The sequence below is a fragment of the Callospermophilus lateralis genome, chromosome 1 (genome assembly GCF_048772815.1).
Source record: "Callospermophilus lateralis isolate mCalLat2 chromosome 1, mCalLat2.hap1, whole genome shotgun sequence".
NCBI classification, from domain to species: domain Eukaryota; kingdom Metazoa; phylum Chordata; class Mammalia; order Rodentia; family Sciuridae; genus Callospermophilus; species Callospermophilus lateralis.
Genome location: NC_135305.1, coordinates 164,976,321 through 165,001,310, shown reverse-complemented (window position 1 = coordinate 165,001,310; position 24,990 = coordinate 164,976,321). Strand labels below are relative to the sequence as shown.

Below are 24,990 nucleotides of genomic sequence, written 5' to 3'. Positions count from 1 at the left end.
AACTAGACCCACAGGTTCCCCAAATGCTTACAGTGCTTCTACAAGCCAAGTCTTTGGAAATGTCTATCTTGAAAGGAAACAAAGGCAGATTTTCCATGGTTTCTCTCAGCCTTGAAAGTGGGACATGCAAGAGGGCAAAGAAAAGATAGGAAAGGGGTGTTATGATAAGAGATTTCCTGAGGAATAGAGCAAACAATTTTGTCAGGTGGTCTTAAGGATCATAACCTTGACCTGATATTAATGTTTAATCAGGTGCTTAGAGCAGAGCACTTGAGAAAAATTCTGAGAATCCACATGAATGATAAAAGTTCTCATAATGTAGGAGGCTGGTGTTGCCCAGATGGATCTTCTTATGAAGCTCCCCTTATGAACCTCTTTCTACAGAGCTATCACACTGTGTTTGCTACCTTCTACTTGTATCTGCTTGTGTGAAGTTTGCATTAGCAACAGTGGCTGTCTTGAGAGCTGCATTAGCTCCTGGGGACATCAATGCAGTATCCAGTTGCCCTTCCTTTTTTTTTAAAGAACCTGATTTTTGTAAATTCTCCAATGGTTCAACTCTGGGAGGCAGAAAATATAACTAGAAAAATCTGCACATTGCAGTTTGTGCTAAACTGAGTCCAGGGTGAGCATATTATCTACTCAGGTGCAATCAGAAAGGTCCTGAAAGTCTCTGGATGTGGGTGGGGTTCTATGTTCTTCAAGGTGAGAGTAGTTTATCTGCTTGCCCAACTGGATGGTGCAGCACACATGTTAGATGTGAGGCTGCTTCTGACAACTCTTGTTGGACCTCCAGGGCACCAGAATTATTGCAAAGTTAAGACAATTGTTGGCAGAATACTATCCTTTGAGACTGAGACAATGTTGCTTTGACAGATCAATACCCTCCTGGGATGCCTTGTAATGGTGGTAATCAAATTCTGTATTTAAAACCAGATGTTATTGGGTTTTCTGTTCCTTATAAACTATACCCCTGAGACACAGCTTATATGCTTCTGTCTCATTAAATCATATCCTAGAATACTATTTGAAAAGTTAATTGCCCTCCCTGTGAGAAAGGGATTGTTGTGCAAACAAAATATTTGTTGTGCCTACAATGTAATCCTGGGGCATTATGCCTGAGGCAGAACCTTGGTCTTCCCTCCTAAGAGGATAGTATGTGATATTTCATGTTAATAGCATCTGAGGCCCCTATCTAGTGAGTGGCTGCTTCTACATAAATTCTCTCAACATTCCCACCATGCTTTCCTTGTATGCACCAGCAGATTCAGGGAATGTTCATAGATGCTGGAGTTAGATAGCCTGGCACTGAAGTGTGGCCTTAGGCATGAAACTTGACTTCTCTCAGCCCCTGCTCATTTTTGATCTTCAGAAGGTAACCATGAGGAATACATAGCCAACAGAGAGTCTAACCAATCATAAGCACTCCTTAAATGCCAGCCAGTTTTCTTCACTGTCCTCCAGATTATAGTCATAAGGTTAAGAGAAAAAAATTACCTGATTTGAGAGATTCACACACATTGAACATTGTCACTCTGGCTAGTCTATCTCCCCCTCACATTATCCAGAAGGTTGGGCTGTCTCAAAAAGTAGTCATGGGACTTCTGTGTATCACTTCTAATTACATTATTCAGGAGTGCAATGAGGTCCCAGGTGACTAAATCTTGTGGCATTGGAAGCATACATATAATCCCAAGTCTGGTTGGTTGACATCTCAACATCTATCACCCAGTTTTAAGACCTGCATGAGTTTTATCCTGCCAAGAAAATAGTACTAATTATTGTCCATGAGTTCAATGTCATTTGGATCAGGTTAAACCAGTGTTTTGGACTGGCATACTTACCAATTTTACAGTTGGCCAGGAAGCAGCTTTTGCACGGTTTATAAAGAACTTGTTTCTCCTTCAAAATGTCCTCATGGCCACCCACTGGAAACAAGGCTCCATCTCAACATATGTGGGACATACTGTCAAGTGAGGAAAGCACCAACAACCCAGAAAACACCAGGGCATCTAGTAGAAGCTACGGCTGACCTAATGCAAACATCTGGGGTCCAGAGCACCAAAGAATTTCCGTTGGATCGTAATTAACACCTAGGCTCTCCTCCTTGCCCTTGTAACCATCAGCCCCCTGCTGGACAGCCCATTTCCTACCCAATGCAGTTCTGTTTTTTTTAGAGCTTGGGTCCATTCATGTAGTAGAACACTATGATGAGTAATAGAATTATTATATGATTAGACTCAATTAACTTCAACTAACCCTTGAAATTTCCCTAATATTAGCCATTGACCTTCTTTGAACTGCTAAATAGTGTTCTTTGAATTTTTCCTGGAATGAACTGATTTTGGTGTGTTACTTTGTATTCTGTGGGGGCAGGTGTTATATCTGGGAATTCAGGGCAGAAAATGATGACCAGTACTGGGGTTCTGGGAACTGATAGGGGTTGTTTGGGGAGACACTGGCAATTGATTCAGACAGCCTATGACTCTCATGTGAATTAGTCCATGAAGTGCTGGTGAGAGCATTGAGAGTAATTTTTATCTGGGCTCAGGCAAGTTTGGTCATGTCTTCAACTTTGAACTTGGAGTCTGTTGTGAGCACTGAATTGTATACTCTTAAAATTAATATGTTGTATGCCAGGTAAAGTGGGGCATGCCTGTAATCCCAGTGGCTTGGGAAGTTGACACAGGAGGATATTGAGTTCAAACCAATCTCAGCAATTTAGTAAGGTCCTCATCAATTTAATGTGATTGGGTCCTACCCCAGTAGGAATTCAGGGAGTCCTGAAGGATTAGTGATATCAGGACAGAAGAAATGAACAACAGGTTGCAAGTTTTTTTGCAGCCTTCAAAAGGGTCTGCTGAACCTTGGGAGGGCCTTTATTTTTATACATTTTTTGCAGGTGTTTTTTGAGGTGGTTAATGGATAGCCTCAAAGCCTGGAAATTCTATGTTTTGCATAATTTTCAAGAATTACAATCTTTTCTAACATATATTGATTAATTAATATATTGAGTACATTGTTTAAAATATTTTTCTCTAACTTTTGTCAATCATGATTAACCTTTTACATTTTTACCTCAATCACTAGGTGCTAGACTATGCCACTAGAATATATATCTTCTTCATATCTATTATTAACTTTTAACTTTAAAGCATATCTCTGGTTATTTCATTAACCTTTAACTTTAAAGCATACCTATGACTACTGGTAAGCTTTCTTGCTTCTAATCTAAGTCCCACTACAACACACTTAAAATACTGAAAGCCTGTTACTCTGAAGTGCCTCTAAAACATATCTTTGTTAATTTTACATTATTCTGTTTTTAATCTCCAAGGTAATTTCCTTTTTTTTATATAACCTATACTGCTTTCTTAAAGAACTTCTTTGATCTATGGTTAAAGAACCCCAAGTCTTATATCTTTGTAATCTTTAACTAAAGGGCAGGCTCTACATCTCAACCCATTTGCCATTAATATGAACTATGTATTTTCCATTTTCATCATAAATTTCTGTGTAATGCAAAAAAGGATCTGTTAGTGTGGGGGGGGGCATGTATTTTTATTAGCCTCTTGTCCTTGAGGGGGATACCATAATCTTCTTTTAAGTATGCAACTACATACCGTGGTCCTTGTACTGTTGGCACAGCAATTGCTTTTCTGTAACTAGGCTGTTGCATAGGTTGTGGCTTTAGAATGGGGGGCTTAATGTAAATTGTTAAGCTTGGGATAAAAATTTCTTGTTGCTTAGGCTTTTCTCAGGAACCTTGATTTGCAGTCTTTCCCCTGTGAATTTCTTGAGGAATAACACTGCAGTTTGTATCTTGAGAGACATTGAAACACACCTTGGGGCATGTCTTAATCATGTCCTTATTCTCATTCTGGGAATTTTTCTACAGTCACAGGCAACATTTACTTTTATTATAGACCAACATATGCCCTGTTATACATATCATGAGTATCATAAGTAAAACACTTAACATTCCCCATGTTGTTGGTTTCCAGATGGTGTGGTCCTGCTGCAGCATCCCCCTCACTGTGACCCTGTCAGTGCAGGAACACTTTCATCATTGGTGAGATCCTGTCTCTAAATAAAAACAAACACAAAAAAGGGCTGAGGATATGGCTCAGTTTTTAAGTGCCCCTGGGTTCAATCCTTAAATATATAGGTTGAGCCTGGTGCAGTAGCACATGCCTTTAATTCAAGTGTATCAAGAGGCTGAGGCAGGAGAATTGAGTTCAAAACCAGGCTCAATGATTTAGTGTTATATATATATATATATATATATATATATATATATATATATATATATATATATATATATCTCCACACACATACATACACACACACACACACACACACACACACACACACATATATATATATATATGTTGGAAAAAATTGCTCAGTGGTTAGTGCCCCTAGGTTTATTCCCTGGTTTAAAAAAATGTCTTACTTTGACTTCTGAACACTCATCATCTCAAAAGATAGTTGTGTTGAGGGTGAGGGCTTTAAAATATTAATGCTAAATAGTTGAACTCTACTCCAATATGACTCGTGTCCTTCTAACAAGAGAGAGTTTGGGCACAGACATGTACAGAAGACATGAAGACACAGGGAGAAGTAAAAAAGGGCCATGGTGAAGCCAGGGAAATGCCTCTCTGCTAAATTCTTGGCTTTGGAGTCCAAGCTTTTAGAAGAGTAAGAAAATAAATTTTAGTTGCTTGAACAGCTCAAATTGTAGTGATTTCTTAAGGCAGTCCTAGTTCATAAGTAAAATATACCTCCCTCTTTATCTCTCTGTGAACCTTAAAGGATAGGCTGAGTGTTTATGGCAGAGGAGGGAGGAAGGAACCCTCAGACTGATTTTGAACAGAAAGATGAACTGTGACCAAAGTGGCCCTTGGCTTATAGCAGGGAGGCCAGCCCCTAATGTCCACTAATGATTAGAAAAAATGGCTAAGGACTAGCAAGGTGGTCAATGACTCCTCTTGCTCCCTCACAGTATGCCAGAAATGATCAGAGTGTGCCTTCAAAGGGTTGTGAGAAGCAATTAAGTTCACTGAACTTGCAGCTGCCTGGAAAAAGGCAGCACCAAGTATGATCAGTTTTATTCATTGACTGTGGCTGTATGAAGATGGGCACACACTTGGTGGTTTCAAATGACCCATTTATGTCACCCATCATATAAGGGGTTGATCATCGATGGATTCAAACAACCTACCATGTGTCACAAATATTTGAAAAAAAATTGCCTCTCTGCTAAACATATACCCACTTTTTTTCTTGTCAGTATCCCATAAACCATATAGTATAAAACTATTTGCATGTAATATATGTCATTTTATTTATTATAAGGAGTTCAGAAATGATTTAAAATATATGGGAGGACCTAAGTAAATATTATGTAAACACTATGTCACTTTATATAAGCAACTTGAGCATCTGTGAATTTTGGTGACTTAGGTCAGTACTAAAATCAATTTCCTGAGGATTCTGAGGGGGCACGATGCTGTAGCTCAGAAGTCTGGGTGTGGCATGGAGGGCATTTTGCACTTTGCCAGGCAGCCTCCATACATCTGGGAAGAGTCACCTTCTGTGCTCTGTATCTAGTGTTTGATGATTTTCAGCTGGGGAGTGCACTTATCTCCTGAAGAACACCCACATTTCTTGCCACATGTGGCCCCCTCCATCTTCAAAGCTCTGAATCTCTTCATACTTGGAATATTTTTTGCTGAGAAGAGCACAAAAGAAGAGCACAGTCCCCTCAAATGTCTAGAGAAATAGGCCAGTCTTACATTGGACAATTTTCTTCCTTAAGGTCAGCTGTTCAGGGACCTTAATACTTCTGTGAAATTTCTTCCTCATAGCACCTAGATCAGTGTTGGATTAATTTTGTGGGAGAAAAAGTGAAACCAGGGCAAAGGAAGCTCAAGATGATTTGTCTCTTCATTGTCACAGCAGTTTCTGTCCTATGGCACCCACTCTGCTGTTTGGGGAGCTCATCTCAGCAGAGTGCTGCTTACCTCTGAATATTTTTCCCGCAACAAGGTTTGTGGTGACACAAACCATAAGGGAGTTAGTCTCTTTAGCTCTTGTCTTAGTCTCTTTTACATTGCTATGACTGAATTTCAGAGATAGACAAGGAAATTTATAAAGAATAGAGGTTTTCTTAGTTCATAGGACAAGAGGATGGAAAGCCCAAGGTCCAAGGGTCAGCAAATGGTGAGGCTTTCATGCTGTTTCATGCCACAGCAAAAGGACAGGAAGTGCAGAGAAAAGAGAAAGTGAGAGGGACAGGAATTGCTTTATAAGGAATGACTCTCAAGATAATGAAACCACAATGCAGCCACCTCTACACACTGTCACACTGACAACCAAATTTCACATAAGTTTTTCAGTGGATACTGTAGCTGGCATTTGTGCCAACTTAATGGGAAAAGGTTTATATATTACCTTATTTTAATACCAGCCATTCACCCCTCTCTTGATTATATTGTCCATTCCTGGTAGATTATGTCACCTCTCTCTCCTTTAATACCCCATGCTGAGTGATTTCAATTACCAAATTTGGCCCCTAGTATCCTGCAATTGGATCAGCCATGGGTGTCACCTCAGGAATAAGTTCTGTGGTGTAGGAAGGAGCCCTGGGCTGGGAGTCATTGGCCACAGACTGCCATTCTCATTAGCTCCCAGGTATTAACCCCTTGACCTCACTATTATAAAGAGGATACAATGAACAAAAATTTTACAACTGCTGTAAGAACTTAAAAAAAAGGACAAAAACACATTTTGTGCATTGTAGAACATCAAACAGTTGTTAAATAATAGTTTCAACCATGTGCCCTTTTAGTCATCTAATAAATATATTTTACAGTTTGGATTAGAGGAATTCAGGCAACTTAAAAGTCCTGAAATAGACTTCATACTTGCTGCATCAGTCAATGTCTCTTTGCTAGGAAGACCCAATAATCTGCATAAATTTTAACAATCTTCCAGATTATTTTCTTTCCTGTACTGAGAAAAGTCTGCAATCTTCCCTAAATTGATGCTGAAGGATCAAATTGGCTTACAGATGAAATTGAAAAATTTTTCAAGACTCCATCTTATGGATGGGAGAGTGTGCTGCATGTTGGGTCTGCTCCAGCTTCTCTCCTTCAGATAGTTTAGGCACTGGTTAGAAATAGTCCACTGAGTGCTAAAACGCAAGGGCCCTAAACAGGCTTCTCACTGATCTGTTTGATGCCCCACTTTGAGGGAAAGCTTTGCAAGCTGATCATGGAAGTCAGCCCCTGTTGTAATGCCCTATTTCTTGGGGAACTCCAGGACACCTCCTGGCTCTGGCCAGGCAGGATCCACAGGTTCTCACTCATTTCTGCCTCCACCTTTTTTAAAAAATATTTATTTTATTCTATTTTTTTTTTAGTTCTCAGTGAACACAACATCTTTATTTTATTTTTATTTTTTGTTTCTTTTTTATTAGTTGTTCAAATCATTACAAAGCTCTTGACATATCATATTTCATACATTTGATTCAAATGGGTTATGAACTCCCATTTTAACCCCATATACAGATTGCAGAATCTGCCTCCACCTTCTGTTCTCTACAAGCTGATTACATATGGCCCCAGGCTTCTGTGTTGACCCCATCTCCATTTTATGTCTGGTGAGTCAACTTGTCATAAATATTTCCACAGGGTTTTCCCCCACTTCAGAAAGGTTATATTACACCAGTGATGTGTTTTTTGCCATTTTGAGTATAGCTATATGGCCAGGGCCATAACTGTACCCTGTCCCTGCTTGGAGAAGAGAGAAGTACATACATTTTTTAATGGCCTGGATGTTCAGCCCATGAATTTACATGAAATAGGAACTAAGCTCAACAGTAATAAGAATACATCTCTGTCTTAAGAAAAGCTCAGATTTGACTTCCTTTTCTACAACCCACAGCACATCACAGCCTGATTTATATAATAGAGGAGTTTAATAAATTTGCTGACAGATTCACTGGGGAAAAGATAGTCTAGGTGTGCTTTCTGCAATTGTACAATAAGCCCCATTATTCCTATCTGGACTCAATTAGCATGCAATGAATACTTTGGCATTAATCCTGAAAGTGCATTTGACAGAGGGCTTTTCCATTGTCTTGTCTCTGATCCTTCATCACATATATCTTTGCCTCATTTCCTCTTAGTTATCCCTGGTGCAGCTGGATCTCTGATCCTTCATCACATATATCTTTGCCTCATTTCCTCTTGGTATACCCCTGGTGCAGCTGGTGGATCTTTCTAACAGTCCCTGGATCTCCATTTTGAAAAATGACATTTGGGGGCTGGGGATGTGGCTCAAGCGGTAGTGCGCTCGCCTAGCATGCATGCCGCCTGGGTTCGATCCTCAGCACCACATGTGAATGGAGATGTTGTGTCTGCCAAAAACTAAAACTAAAAATAAATATTAAAATTCTCTCTCTCTCTCTCTTTCTCTAAAAAAAAGAAAAGAAAAATAACATTTGTTCCCAGAAGAATTAATTCCAGTGGGGACACAAAGGGTGTGTGTAGAACACTTTATAACATTTTTTTGTGTGTGTGAGAAAGGAAAATAAAGAACTTTTTGATGATATGAGATCAGGACACACAAATCATCAGTGCTATTTTTGTGTACTAATGCTTCAGTGTTTATGTCCTGGGGGAGAAATAGACTGGTATTTGTCTTTCTGTTGGCTTATTTCACTTAACATGTCCTCCAGTTCCATCCAGTTTGCTGCAAATGACAGGATTTTATTTCTCTTTCTCCTCCTCCTTCTTCTTCTTCTTCTTCTTCTTCTTCTTCTTCTTCCTTCTTTCTTCTTTCTTCTTTCTTCTTTTTTTCGTGTGGTGCTGGGCATTGAACCCAGGGACTTGTCCATGCAAGGTAATCACTCTACCAATTGAGCTATATCTCCAGCACTTCATTTTTCTTTCTAGGTGAATAATTTATTACCATGTTTGCTTCTTCTACTCATTCATGTATGGGTGGCTAGATGGATTCCATAACCTAGGTGTTTTGAATAATGCTGTAAATATTGGGTGTGTAAGAACATCTTTTTAAAAAAATATTTATTTATTTATGTATCTTTAATTTTAGGCAGACACATTATTTTGTTTTTATGTGGTGCTGAGGATCAAACCCAGTGCTTCATGCATGCTAGGTGAGCACTCTACCACTGAGCCACAACCCCAGCACAAGAACATGTTTGATATGCTGATTTTATTTCCTTTTTTGTACTGGAGATGGACCCCAGGGCCTTAAGTGAGGTAAGCAAGTGCTTTATTGCTGAGCTATATCCACAGCCAATTCTATTTCTTTTGGATTTATAACCAGATGTGGAACTGCTAAATCATATAATGGATCTATTTTTAGTTTTTGGAGAAATTTCCATATTCTTCAACACAATGTTTGATTTTATTCTGACCACCAGCATATGACACTTATTTTATTTACACCACCTCACCAGCATTTGTTACTTTTTGTTTTTTTAAATAATATTCATTCCAACTGGGATTAGATATTTCATTTTAGTTTTGATTCAGATTTTCCTGAACTAGGTGGCTAGTGATAGTAATAAGCATTTTTCCACATAATTTATTGATCATGCATTTCTTCTTTTGATAAGTGATTATTAAAATCATTTTCCCATTTGTCAATCGGATTACATATTTATGTTGTAAAGCATTTTGGAGTGTGTGTGTGTGTGTGTGTGTGTGTGTGTGTACAAATATGGATATATGTGTTCATATATAGATATTTTGGATATTAAATCTTTTTTTGAATCACTAGTTGACTAACACTGTCTCCCATTCTGTAGGTTGCCTCTTAACTCTGTTAAATGTATCTTTTGCTGTGCAGAAACTTTTTAGTGTGATATAATACTATTTGTCTGTTTTTGCTTTTAGTATATTCCCCCATACATCTTGAAGCCTCACCCTCAATTTTGCCTGCCTGCAGCTTCCCCAATGTAGATAAATGGACATTCCTTTGAAGGAGCAGTATAGAGCAATCCCTCAGAAAAGGAGGTGTTACTCCATCCATGTGAACTGTGCTGATGCTTAGGACTGCGTGGGCACTGGTTGGGCTCCAGGCCTCAAAGAACAAAAGACCAGGGTTCCCTGGAGAGTTCTGGTCAGTGAGGTTTCAGCTGTTTGCATTTTGAGCTTCACACCCAGAGATCTCAATTGGCCTGGCACTGTGACCCCTTGCCCATGAGTCCTGGAGCGGTAGTTCTCTGAGAATTAACAGCACAGCATCTCCCCAATTCATGCCTTTACACATGGAGAAGAAACTTTCATTACACTGATGAATCAGAACATCTTAATTATTATTAACCCAAACACCACAGTTAAGCAGGTAAGATTTAGGAAATTCCTCTCTCATGTTCAAGATTGCTCTTTGACTAGCTATAGTCTACAGAGGTAACTAGAGATAATTCTATAAAATGGAACTTTTTTACTAACTCTGTCAAACACACACATTAATCAGTTAAATTGGCTATGCAATTAGAATAAGATTTTTTTAAAGTCTCTTCCTTTTTATTAGGTGTACTCACAGAACAAATTAGAAAGAAATATTAAGGCTGTGGATACTGATTACAGGTATGCCATTTTCCTAGGATGTGCAAAGTGTTGAAAAAATGATAAATAAATAAACTTAAGTCAGAATATAAAACACAACAGAACCACATACACAAACTTATACTTTAAACAGGGAATGATATGGCTTAAAGCAAAATTCTGGATATGAATTTCCACTTTGAATTTGTGGGTATGATGCCAAGATATTGGGTATTTGAACAACTACAGATAAACAGTTTATAATCCAGAGAAAGTTTAATCACTCAATTCCTAAGAATCTTAAATGATGAAATGTAATATGCCATTTTTTTTAAATTGACATAATAATTTTTTAAATTGACATACTAATTATACACATTTATGAGTTACAATGTGAGGTTTTGATTCATTTGTATTTTTAGTCGTGATCAACCTGGATAATTAGCATATCCATCATCTTAAAATTTTATCCTTAATTTATGCCGTTTACGTTCAAAATCCCCTCTTCTAGCTACTTTGAAATATAAAATGCATTATGATTAATTATAATTTGCAGAGTAACAGCAGGCAATTTTGAAAAGAATTCTCTCTAGAAAGTTATTTTATTATTCATTTTTTGTATATATGCCCTTGAAAAAGTTTTGAGCCTGAGATAACCAGACAGATGATTGTCCCAGCCTGAACTCTTTCAAAGTGAAAGGGAAAAATAATAATAATTAAGCTGAGGCCATAGTCTTCAACTGGCAATTAGGGGTGAACTTTCTGGAAACTAAATGTCAGCATCATTGTGGCCTTTTCTGTATTGGTTTCACCTACATTGCTCTGGTGCTTCCTTTTGGTGCTCTCTGAACTATTCATAGAGATTTAAAATATGCAAAGTAACACTGAGGAGGTATCTTTATAAAGAAGCCCTTAGAAGAGTAGGAAACTGGGGTAGGGATATAGCTCAGTTGGTAGAGTACTTGCCTCACGAGAACAAAGCCCTGAATCAAGTTTTCTACCACCACCACCACCAAAAACAAACAAACAAACAAACAACAACAACAACAAAACCTCAGTGGTTTTGAAGAGAGGCAGAACTGTGATATTTGTACCCTTATTAACTGTGGGAAATAAAAGCAAGATTTTTGACCTCATCTGCCTTGTTTTCCTCCGTTTTCACTAGGGTTTGCTCTAAAGTATAAAGAGCATAGTAAAGCATTTACTACGTTGTAGCATTTTGGTAAGCAATCAATAACTATACCAATTATCATCTTAAAAAATTTTTAAATGATGCAATTGTTCAGACTTACACACAGCAAAAATTAAGTCTGAGTGACCCCAAGCCCTAGTTTATTTTTCTTCTTCTGTTTCTCCTCCTTCTCCTTGTCCTTCTCCTTGTCCTTCTTCTTCTTCTTATAATGGGGATTAAACTAAGGGTCCACGTCCCCAAATATTTTCATTTTGAGTCAGGATATTGCTAAGTTACTTAAAGCCTTGCTAAGTTGTTGAGTCTGGTTTTGAACCTGTGATCCTCCTGCTTCAGCCTCCCCAGTCACTGGAACGACAGGTGTGCACCACTATGACCAGCTGAAGACTCAGTCTTGCAGAAGCCTGGGAGAACCAGAAGTGCCAAAGTAAGATCTTCTCATACTCTATGAACTGTTAAAACCATCATTCCTGGGGAAGAAGCACCTTGAAAAGAGAGCTGAGGAAAGGTCTAGGGAAAGATTTAACTTCCTGAGCTTTCATAGTGTGGCTATGGACTGGCCTGCCTTTTCCTTGGTGACACCACTGTATTTTTGTAAGATGCTGGCAAGATGGACTCTTTAGTTTGCATGCTTTGAATTGAAACCATTCTTATTCTTGGTTTTTCAAATGTAGCAAATCAGGATGTTACAAAATCATTGATTTGAAAAATGTGCAGTGCTGAAAACTCTTTTAAGAGAAAGAAGAGCAACTCTGTTTCATTAGGTACTGGCTCAGCATTCTCTAATACAAATGTCGTATACATGCAAATGGAGCCACACATTGGTACAAAAGACACACAGTGCTTCCTATCTAATAAGTGAAATAGTGTGTTTATGGGGTTAGGGCTGTGTGCTGCATTCTCACTTGTGCAGTCCCACTGGAGACTCAGGGGCTCAAGATCATGGATGGTGGCTCAGAGGCTCAAGGTCATGGATGGCCATCTAACTGTCTATTCAGTGTGAGCAGCCACATCCATCCACATTTGTGGGTTAAACAACATGTGGTGCATTATGCCATTCTAAGACCGTTTTCTCAGCCACCTGGTTTCAAACTTGTGAACTCTGCATTTGATGTTGAAAACTAAGTGTGTATCATACAGGACATTTTAAAACCCAGAATCTGATTTGACTAAAACATCTTTTGAATACTTATGTGGACACCAATCCTGAGAAAATTTTTCTTAACTAACTACAGAGTAAAAGACATTGATAGCTGGGCACAGTGGTGCAGCCTGTAATCCCAGAAACTCCTGAAACTGAGGCAAGAGGATCACGTGTTCAAAGCCAGCCTCAGCAAACCTGAGGTACTAAACAACTGAATGAGACTCTATCTCTAAATATAATACAAAATAAGGCTGGGGATGGGTCTCAGTGGTAGAGTGCCCCTAAGTTTAATCCCTGCTAAACTCCCCAAACAAACAAAAAACTTTGACAAGTGACAGTGTTATCCATCTGAGGTTATGGGGAAAACTTTGAAGGGATCCTACACTTGAGCCATAAGAGAGTTTCATTTAAGTGTTAGTTCGGTAGGAAAGTGGCACTGAACGTGTAAAGATAGGAATTATCATTTGAAAAAATGATGGTTCAAATTCAATTAATACAAAAGAATTGGGGAAGGGGTGAGAGATCCTGGAGCAGCCGGCAAGATGGAGGAGAGCCAAGGCCAGGACCATGCTTCCTGCTAACTTCCCACATGTTCCACGGGCTCCCTGGGCATGGCCAGCAGGGCATGGGTCAGGGTCTCCTGGAGTCCACCTTGGGAGTTGCCCCAAGACTCACAGCAGCCCTCCTCCTTCCCTTGTGTCCTGCTAACAGCATGACTGTAGCAGGCCAGGGAGGGAGGGGAATGGGAGGAGGAGGGGCTGCCAATGATGACTAGGCATCATCAGGGAGCTAGTTCTGTGCTTCCAGTAGCTGTATCAGTGTCAGAGAGCTTAAGGAGAACCAAGTGCACTGTGTGAAAAAGCGGTAAGCAAATTATTTAATTAATTAATTAATTAATTTGTTCTAAGTAGTTTACATGTAGCAGAATGCATTTCAGTTCATAGTACCCATGTGGAGCACAATTTTTCATTTCTCTGGTTGTACACAAAGTAGAGTTACACCATTCCTGTCTTTATACATGTGATTAGGGTAATGATGTCCATCTAATTCCACCATCTTTCCTACCCCCATGAAGTTTCCCTTTCCCGCCTTCTTTTTTTTAAATTTTCTAGTTGTAGATTACATAATATGTTTATTTTATTTATTTATTTTTATGGGGGTGCTGAGGATTGAACCCAGGGCCAGAGCTCTTCCACTGAACTACAACCTCATCCCCCTCCTTCGCTCCTCTTTGCCCCATCAAAGTTTCTCCATTATTCCAATGCTCCCCACCCATTATGGGTCAGCATCCATTTTTAAGAGACAGAACATTTGCCCTTTGTTTGGGGGTTATTGGATTTCTTGACTTAGCACGATATTTGCCAAGTCCATTCAGTTTCCTGCAAATGCCAGAATTTTATTCTCTTTTAATGCTGAATAATATCCTATTGTGTATATGTACCATAGTTTCTTTATCCATTCATCTATTGAAGGACATCTAGGTTGGTTCCTCAGTTTGGCTATTGTGAATTGTGCTGCGATAATCAGTGATGTGTCTGCCTCACTGTAGTATGCTGATTTTAAGTCCTTTGGGTATAAACCCAGGAGTAGGATTGCTGGGTCAAATGGTGGTTTTACTTCAGATTTTCTAAATAATTCCATACTGCTGGAAAGGCTAAGAAAATTTTAATAAAATAATCAAATGTGCAAAATAATCAAATGTGGTAGATGTACATGGCCAATTCCATGACCTTATGGAACTCTTTAGGATTTGTGGAAAATCACCAGATACAAACTGTCTATTCATGGGTGACTATGGAGGCAAAGGTTATAATTCTGTGTAGACTGTGACTCTTCTTGTAGCATCAAAGTTGCATTATCCAGAACACATGACAATATTGTGGGAAAATCACAAAAACCAACAAATTTCCCACATATATGTTTTTTATGATGAATGTCTACTAAAGTATGGAAATGCCAATGTTTGGAAATATTTTACAGGTGTATTTGATTGTCTTCCACTTACAGCTTTATTATATGGACTGATATTCTGCCTCCATGGTTGCCTCTCTTCATCCATTAGATATGCTGGATCATATAAGAATCCTGGATTATTTACAAGAAGTTCTGCATAAGCGCCCTGTATGTGATCTGTTATGGTCAGATCCAGATGATGTGGTGGCTAGGGTATTTCACCACGAGGAGGTGGCTACATGTATGGACAAGACATTTCTAAAACATTTAACCATGTCAATAGTTTCACACTGGTTTCTCATACTCACCACCTTGTAATGGAAAGATATAATTGTTGCCATGATTGGAAAATGGTTACCATTTTCAGTGCACCCAATTACTATTATGGTTGTGGGAACCATGCTGCTATCATGGAACTATAGGACACTTAAAAATATTCCTTTCTTCAGTTTGACCCAGCACCTTATGTTACCATGGGACACCCTCACTACTCTCTGTAAATTTCTCCAGGGAAAACTTCCTTTGTATGTTGAAATACACACACACACACACACACACACACACACACAGAGAGAGAGAGAGAGAGAGAGAGAGAGAGAGAGAGAAATGCCTTCTTTTTGGGTTCTAGGTAGCCCCTCTGACCCAGCTCCCACAAAGGAGTCAAGGTAGGCAAGAAGAAAGAGAAAAAGCACACTTTGAACCAAGTTTGATTTGGAGGAACCATTCAAATTAGGCAAGAGGTAGGATTACAAAGGTTGAGGGTAACTCAAACCCACCAGTAACACCTACTCCTGAAGCCATGCCTCATTATCTAAGTGTAGAAAAGCCTAAGTTATTTGGGGGCACAATAATTGTTCAGCATCTCTTGCTGAGGACTTAGGGGTGTGTATTTTCAGAGCTGTATATATACACATACAGTTTTTTTAGAAAAATGGAAAAAGCAACAGTATTGTATGTGTTTCTGTAATACAGTGTGATCTCTCTTGGCATTAAACCACATCATGGACCAAAATGTGTCATACTAATAATAAGAATTTAACATGATTTAAGACTGAAATTTAGTACACTATGTGCTAGATTATTCAGAATAACAGTATGTCTGCTGTATTTGTAGTAACCATTTTCCTACGTACTGTTCAAGGAAAAAAAGGTAACTAACTTCATCTTCTCTGCACTGACTTGGAAATTTTAGTTGTAGTGTTTAACTGGCATGGATTAATAAGAAATGGAGTTTCATTTTTTAGAAAAACTTTACACACTAACTTTCACTTAATTCATTACCCTTTGCTGCAGTCTGGCTGGGCACAATTCAGGAGCCACTTGTCAAAAGAAACTGACTTTATTTTTAGAACCACACACGCCAAACAAAACAGCTCCTCAGGAAAAAACCCTCAGAGCCCAACTGCCACCACCGGCTTCCCACAAGCCACACTCCCCAACCACCAGCCTTCACACCTCCCACAATCCTGTTCCTCTTGAGGCTGATTGGCTGGGTTGCATGGGCGGAGCCAAAAAGTCCCCCAATGAGCAGCTCCGTGGCCTGAAAGGGCAGGGAAACAGCCCAATGAGCTTCACCGCAGAGGAGCCAATCAGCTAGATGTTGCTGGGGCCGCTGTGAGCCAATCATCAGCTGGCAGCCTGAAAGTTTGCTGGGGCCCCTTCGGCTGTGGCTCTCAACACCCTTTATGTTATTAAAATGTATAATTAACAAAGAAGTCTTCTTGGAAGTATGTTGTCATGACATTTATAGACATTTCCCTTCTTTTAAACTAAAATACTGCTTCATGTTGTTCTGCATGTTTCTATATATTTGTCACGACAGTGCTTGCATCCTATTTGGTGTTCTGAACAAATAAACTTTCCATTTGAAACAAAACAAAATTAAAAAAAAATTAAAAATGGATTTTAAGTTTTATTTTTTTAGTTTTACATGCACACCAATTTAGTTATTTATTCCATATGTTATTGATGCATTATAATTACACATAATGTTAGGATTCATTGTTACATATTCATACATGCACATGACATAGCAATATAATTTTTTCAATACCATTTTCTTTTATTTCCTCTTTCCCATCTCTTCTCTCTTCCCCTGACTAAATTTGAATTTTCTAAGTATGTATTTATGGTATGCAGGTTTTGAGACTTATAAAGCAAAATAATACAAAGATCAGCTTGGCCTAATGCCTCTTTACTGTAATCCCAGGGATTTGGGAGGCTGAGGCTGGAGGATCACAAGTTCATATCAGCCTCACAAATTAATGAGGCCCTAAGCAACTTCATGAGACCCTGTCTCACTAAAATAAAAAATAAAAAAGGGCTGGGGATGTGACTCAGTGTTAAGCACCCCTGGGTTTAATTTCTGTTACAAAAACAAAAAGGATAAGAGAATTACAGAGATGTTTGGGTTGCCACGTGGAAATGATTATGGTTGGTTCTCAGTTCAGCACCCAACCCAAGATGGAAAATATTGAGTCTGTATTGAATATACAAATTTTCCTTGTTCTTCTTCCCTTAACACTTCTGTAGAACAACTATTTACATAGCATTTATTTTGTATTAGGTGTCCTAAGTAATCTACAAATTATTTAAAGTATGTGGGAGGAAATGTGTAGGTTCTTTTCAAATACCATGCCATTTTATATAAGGGACAGACTTTTTTGAGAGGTTTAGGGGTACCCTGGAAGCAATCCCTACAGGTACCAAGAGATGCCATTCAAGTTTATTTGAACTATACCTTAGTCTACCAGTGAAATTCTTAGAGGTAATTGCTTATGCCAGGCTCTTTCTTTCCAGTCTTTTTCTTTGTTCTTTTTTCCACCTGGTGAAGATGCATCATAAGCTGAAGGACCCACTCTGGTCCTTACCCTATTCTTATTCTTTTTTTCAGAAAGTCAAGGGCTATATATAAATCTCTTGTATGTTTCCAGAGGAACCACCTGACACACATCCTCATCAGTCATCTTGCTAAAATGCAAATTCTGATTCACTATGTCTGTGGTGGGCATGTGATTCTCCATTTCCAGCCAACTCCTTTGTATATTTCCAATCAAAATGAAGGCACTAAGGAGAAAAGGACTTATTTTATTTCATGTTGTTTCTTCTCAAGTATCCTGCCTTTCTCATGGAAGAGCTAAAAGAAGTAAGTTTAAGAAAGAATCCTAATTTTCTATAATCTCACAGAAAATAAATTCTGTATTCTCAGAGCCAAAACTGGTCCCATTGTGGACTCAAATCCAAAGATGGTTTTACAGAGATAGCATAGCTCAGAAAATAAATTAGTGTCCCCTATTGAGTAGGAGATGTTGGCCGCAGTGTCAGCTGAGGCCTCATGAGGAGGCTGTGATATAGTAAAGATGGCAGGAACTTACAGGCATCTTCCCTAGTTCTCAAACCTTCTAGAGTTCAATTACCATCAAAACTTGATGGGATAAAGGCCAGTGTGTTGCTCATTTTTCATTGATATGACAAAATACCTCAGATGATCAACTTAAAAAGAAAGATCCATTTTGTCTCAGCAGTTCAGAGGTTTCAGTGCACAGTTTCTTGGCCCCATTGCTTCTGGGCCTGTGATGTGGCAGAACATCATGGCAAGCCTATGTGGCAGAAGAGCTAGCTGCTCACCTCATTGCAGCCAGAAAACAAAACCAAGAGACAGGAAAGGGATCAGGACCAAGTACCTCCCACAAGGAAATACCCCAATAGCCCAAGTTCCTCCCACTAGACCTCACATTTTAAAGTTTCTGCCACCTCCCAGAGGTGCCACAGGCTGGGACCATGACTTCAACACCTGGGCTTTGTTAGAACATTTATCCTAACTACAACACAGGGGTTTGATGGGGCATGATCTGTGGCCTCTCTGTTCTGATTTCTCCCTCTAGAATAGAAGTTGGCAAATGGTCACAAAGGGCCAGGATGCTCATATTTTAGATTTTGAGGGTTATAAGATCTGTGTGACCTTTTTCAACTTTGCTTTTGAGAAATAGCGTCTATATACAAGAAATGAATGGACATGGCTTGTTCCAATAAAACTTCAAGTACAAAACTGGATGGTGAAAGAGTTTGGTCCATGGCTTGCTGAATGCTGCTCTGGAACTCTCTGTGAAGGGTAGGCAGACAGGGAAGAAGTTTCTGGAAGTCCTTTTGAGGAGGGCCAATTTCTCTTGGTCTTTTGTTTGATACTGCATGGAGGGAGGTAGCCTTGTCCCATTTATCAAATGAGAACACTGAGACTCTGTCAGCAGCCAAATTGCCCACTATAGCCCAGCTGCTAAAGATGTAGGTAGAAATTGAATCCAGATCTACTGACTCAGAATCCAGCATTCTTTTCACAATTCAGTTCATTTGTTCTTGTCTTGGTGTTGGACTATCAAAAAACAGTATTCTCTGCCATGCTCCAGCTGATCTCACTCCACCCAGCTCTAGGGGACTTGCCTCTGGTCGCAGCCAGCTCATACTGCAGGAAGCTGCCTCTTTCCCAGAGCTATGCTCATGAAGAGGCCAAGTGTAGATGAGAGTTTCCTTTGAAACATACAGAACCTGGGCTGAAATTTCTACAGCAGGCTTTGTGCACAAGCCAGTGAAATACCAATAGGAAAAAAAATCTAATAACAAACTAAAAGAATAACTTTTTAAAAAAATAGCTAAAAAGTTAGGTTAATTGGAGCCAAAAATGTCATATTAATGCAGCAAAGCCCTAGAGAGCCTGCCCTGGTCTTTGTGTATACAGGGAGGCTAACAGGAAATGATATGACACATGCTTACAGAATTCCTTGTTGTGTTGGGCAGACATTGCAGTTAATGTCCTATTGTAATGTTATTTTTATTGGCAAGCACTTTCTTGGACCTCTCAGGTTCTTTAAGCTACCATTTCAGGACCAGTGGGATTTAGGACTGAAAAAAAACGTTTGTTTTTTTTTTAAACATCCACAAAACTGTTTTGACTTTCCTTCAGTGCAACTATACTTCCCTAAGAGATCTTAAAAGAACACATTTTGCTTTGGAGGAAACCCCACTGTGCTACAGGCTCTGATCAACGTCTTTGCTTTAAGGTCAAAATGACTCTGTGCCTCTCTTGAGCATTTCTCTTTTTCTCTCTTCCTTCCAGAACCTAATATTTGGTACTGAAATCTGGGAGAGGCACCTGAAACAGGTTACCCTATGGGACTCTCCCTTGTTGCAGCTTTTTCTCCCCAAACCCTAGACCACTGTCATAATCTGTTGAATCTCCATTAAATCTTAGCATGAGGTCATCAATTCTGGTTTATGTCTGTTCTCTCATCCCAACCTCCTGAATCCAGAGATGCCTGTATTCAGTCTCATTCTATATCCTCTCTCCATTAGGGAACCTGAGGGACATGAGGGGACTTGTGGTTCTCACTCCTGTTCCTCCAGTTCCTCCAGACCCACCTGACTCACCCAGGCTCATTAACAGGTACCTCTTAATCTTACCCATTCAAAGACTTTTTCTTGAGTTGTCTTCTCGCCAATCTTAAAATTCTTGACCCTGGGGGTGAAATTAAACCTCAAAAATTCAATATTCTTTGGTCAAAGGGAAGCTGATAGTTTTTAGAGGTCTGAAATTGGTACCTTTGATATGGAAATCCTAAGAGAGTTAGATAACTGCATTCAGAGCTATGCATGTGCTCAGAAGCCTCTTACATTCAAATTTTTTCTTTATCCATAATTATCTCTCTCACTTTCAACCCCATACCACATTCCAAATTCTATTAAAACACACACACACACACACACACACACACACACACACACCAAAAAACAGATATCACACCAAATACCAATTAATTGTAGCCTCTAAAATTATCACTGACTATTCCAATAATTTTCTAGTTACTTTCTCCATTAAGTCTTTCCTGAACATCTATTCTATTCCCCCACCTTACCTTCTCAGTAACGAGAGGAAAAAATCCTGAGCTAATTGATTTTTTTTTTGCTAAAGCACTCTAGTAAAAACTTGAAGATCTCTTGATTTTATCTCAGATTTCACAGCTATAAGAGATAAGAATTGAGGCTTTTATCCTTGTTCCTTGTCCACTGATAATTGAAATATTATTGGCAAAGGCAACATTGCTGTAGAACCCAAAAGCCAGTGATGATAGGATTTTGAAAACTAGTAGGTTAAATAAACTTGCATTCCTTTTATTCTCTTATCTTTACCTCTGAACTAACAGAATACCATGGGACCTCACTCACACAAATTCATTAAACTCTAATATACACCTAAGATGAAGGGGTGCCCTCCATCACCTTAGGGCAGGATGCTCCATTTAATTTTCTTTGTCTCTCATGCTGAAAATGGCAGCTTTCCTTACTCCTGAGGTTTTTGCCTGACATCTGTCTCTCTAAGGCTTCCTTCTGGAATATAAGCTGCATGATCTATTTTCTAAAATGGATTCTAGAAAAGAAAAAAAAAGTTTTAACTTTAAATCTAAGCTACAGTGAAACATAAATTATTGTTTTCTTGAGAACCTTTTTCCTGAAGTCTTTCCTCCCAGATCCTATCGGGTCTCATATTCTCTAAATGTCTGGTCTGATGCTAATCTGATCCAAAAGTACAGTAGATGTAGATGTAGACCTTTCATGTTCTGATTTACTAGAGTCATTACAGCCATGGCACTTTTTAAAAAACTCTGTATTCTTCAAGAATGAAAAAACCTTGTTAAATCATAAGTTATTAGATAACTTAAAGAAAAAAGAACATTACTGTGTCTAGTATTAGCAAAAAGTTTTCTAAAGGAACTACAATTAACCTGCATCCCAAGATAGCTGATATTAAAGAAGAAATAAAATACATTAGCGCATCAATCAGAATTTAGAAGCTGCCTGTTTAAGCTATTGCTGACACTGAACAGTCAGTGGAACTTCAGTTTTTTTTTTTCATTTTTGATCACTGCTTTGACAGGTACCATTTAATATAGATTGGATTTTCATGATGTAAATTTATTTCCATAGATTATTATTATTTCTAGTTCAGGGTTCTGGCTCAGTGGTAAAGTGCCTGCCTAGCATGCTTGAAACTCTGGGTTTGATCCCCAGCAACACATCAAATAAAATAAAGGCATTGTGTCCATCTACAACTAAAAAAATAATAAATAAATAAATAATTCTGGTTTTTCTATTACTGCTAAAAAAGATTAAATTTTAATGGGATAGGTGGGTGCTTTTGTATAAGCCTCCAATCTCAGCAACTGGGAAGCTGAGGCAGGAGGCTCACATGTTCAAAGCCAGATTCAAGAACTTAGTGAGGGAATAAGCAACTCAATAAGATCCTTTTTGTAAATAAAATATTTTTAAAAAGTCTGGAGATTTGCTCAGTGGTTAGGCACCCCTGAGTTCAAATCCCAGTACAAAAATAAATAAATGGGATAAAATAGTATAAAATTATTTTCTCATAGTTATGAAAAGTTTAAGTCCAAGATCTTAAGTGTATGTTTTGTGTGAACAGACCAATATCAACGTGGTGGCAGGACTCCACTAACTTCAAAGTCTCTGATAGAATTATTCCTTATATCTTTTCAATTATTATGGGTGCGAATATTCTGTACTTTATGGTCACAAATGTAGTTCTTTCCCATGTGTCCCTGAAGCCCTCAAAGGTAAGACAGACAAGTCCATTCACTCAGAAAGTGATGACAATAAAGCAGGAAGCTACCCTCAAAGCCCACAGGGTCTGGACCCATATGGCAGGAGATGGAAGAGGCTTCACTGAGCTTGTTTCCCTAAATGATACCTGCCATGGTGGATAAATGTCAACTCCATGCACAGAATGGGTGAAGTGAGTCTTTAGCTCTGAAGACTGGAACAAGTGGGGAAAAAAAGGCACAAAAGTGGGTGTGAAGCTCAGACCGAAAGCCAGGGATCTAGTTAAAAGAATCTGGTCTTCTTATCATTGCATTTGAAAAAACAATTTCCTTGAAAAACCATTACATTTTGGCATATATATATATATATATATATATATATATATATATATATATATATATATATATATATAATATTTGTGAAAAACTAGTAAAAAGGTGTTAAACACCTTGAATATTGATCTCTTTCAGACCAGTGGCCAGGTAAGATATAGAAAGAGGAAATAGGAAGTTTAAATACATTGAACTCTTTTGTACAGATTCTTTTGCTGATAGTCTTAAAATCAATTATAATGAAGATTTCTGAAGAAGCTTAATTAAGATTTTCTGTGGAGAAGAGTGTGTCACTACAGTTAAGCACCCCGAGTTCAATCACCAGCATCACACACAAAAAAAGAGGTCTCCCCTTTCAAGTGATAATTCTTGGGATCAAGTCAGAAAGATTTCAGACATGTTGCTCAGAGTAATAGTAATGAGTTTATTGAAAAGAAAATTAGACACTCAAGGGAGAGAAGGGGTCCTTTTGGAGAGGAGAGTGACAATGTGCCTCTTCTACACTCCAGTAGTATTGAGAGATCCCAGGAAAGTTTCCAGACTCCTGCCCATGTCCACATTTTGACTTTTGGATAACAGCAATATTACATCCAACTTACAAGTCTCAACTACCATGGCAACACTTGGTAACCTTGGCCCATGCTGACTGGCTCTAATTAAATTCTTTACCATGCATGCTTACAGATTTTATGATTAGGAGAAATTATTGTGATTTCTCTGACTTTCACAATTTGGTTTATAAAAATGGTCACGAAAGTCTTCCCTTGCAGGGTAACTTTTATTTCTCTTATCCACATTATTTTATGCCTGCAGAAAATAGGTAGTGTGCTGAGGAATGTGAAATATCCCACTCACTTAGGCTAGGAAAAGGTAAAGGTAAATTGTTTCTTGGACTAGAGGACATGTGAGGTTCAGCATGCTGTGCCCATTTTATATGTTTATTCTCTTAATCTCATGTACACACCATTTGCATCTGTTTGTCCCCTAATCACTGCTGGGGATTGAATCCAGGGTTTTGTACGTACAGACAAGTAATCTAACCTGAGCTATATACCCATCCCCAATCTCTTGATATCTTACATGAAATGCACAATTATTGCAAATCCACCTAAGCTGAAGCATGAGTTGAGTTTGTTAAGCCAACTCAGTAATTCCTGATCTCTTAGAATCCAGCAATAGTGATGTTAGAATAGTATGTGTCGCTGATGTGTCTCCACCACTGACCTCCAGTGCAAACTTGGAAATCACAGGCAGGTCTACAACTTTTTACACTCCCTTTCCCTTACGCAGTTATTTATATTTTCAGAATGCAGATGAGATGGGAGGATTTAGTTGTAATGTGAGAAAGAAGTTCTTTGGCTCTGCCAGCCAGATGAGTAATGGACAATTCACCATGTCTCAGTGGCATAAGCATCAACTTGCAGTTAAACAGTTGCTTATGTATCTAATTGTCTAAGCAAAAGTATTCCTGAGAAACAAAAATATGATTGAGCCTACAAAATAAACTGGCATCCAACGTGCATTTATATTTTAAACTATCACAAACCTTGGTGCTGAAGATCCAATTATACTAGTTTTTTTTTTTTAACCTCCCATGTTTGTGCATAATTTTTTGAAAATCTCTGTCATGCTTAGATTGCTACTGTAAGATTTTCAGAACCAAAGATTCTGATGGTGTATTTATAACATTTGAATTACCAGTTAAAAACAAATCCAGTTATTATATGGTTTATTGTATTTTCCCAATCTTTGTTGGAAAGCTGGTTTGACAAAAAAGTCTCCTAAACACACTTGGTATTACTACCTGAGAGTATGGAGTAAGTCAGTCATTCAGGCTACATAGATGGATTGGAGAACAATATTAGTGACTCAGACTTTGACCCATGAACAAAGTCTGTCATCAGTCATGCCAAATGCCTGTCATGTTCCTGGCTTTGTATTGGAGCAGTGACCTATTTGCTAATGTTTGGAAGTGATAGTGCTGATCGTGTTTGGGAGAAATAATCTTTCACCCTGCTTGGGGAGACAGATGAGCTCAGAGCCCAGAGATGAACCAGTAGAAGGCAACTTGCTGTGACAACAGAGACCAAATGGTCCAGAGTTAAAAAACAAACAAACAAACAAACAAAAAAACTGTGAACCACAGAGGAGAAAGAAGAGAGCAGATGTGTTCTCTAGCAG

General features: G+C 38.6%; 1 pseudogene; it reads left to right on the top strand.

Annotated features, from left to right (window-relative positions):
• Positions 1-13,771: 13,771 nt before the first annotated feature.
• LOC143642089 (serine/threonine-protein phosphatase 2A catalytic subunit beta isoform pseudogene) lies at positions 13,772-15,372 on the top strand (annotated as a pseudogene).
• Positions 15,373-24,990: the final 9,618 nt, after the last annotated feature.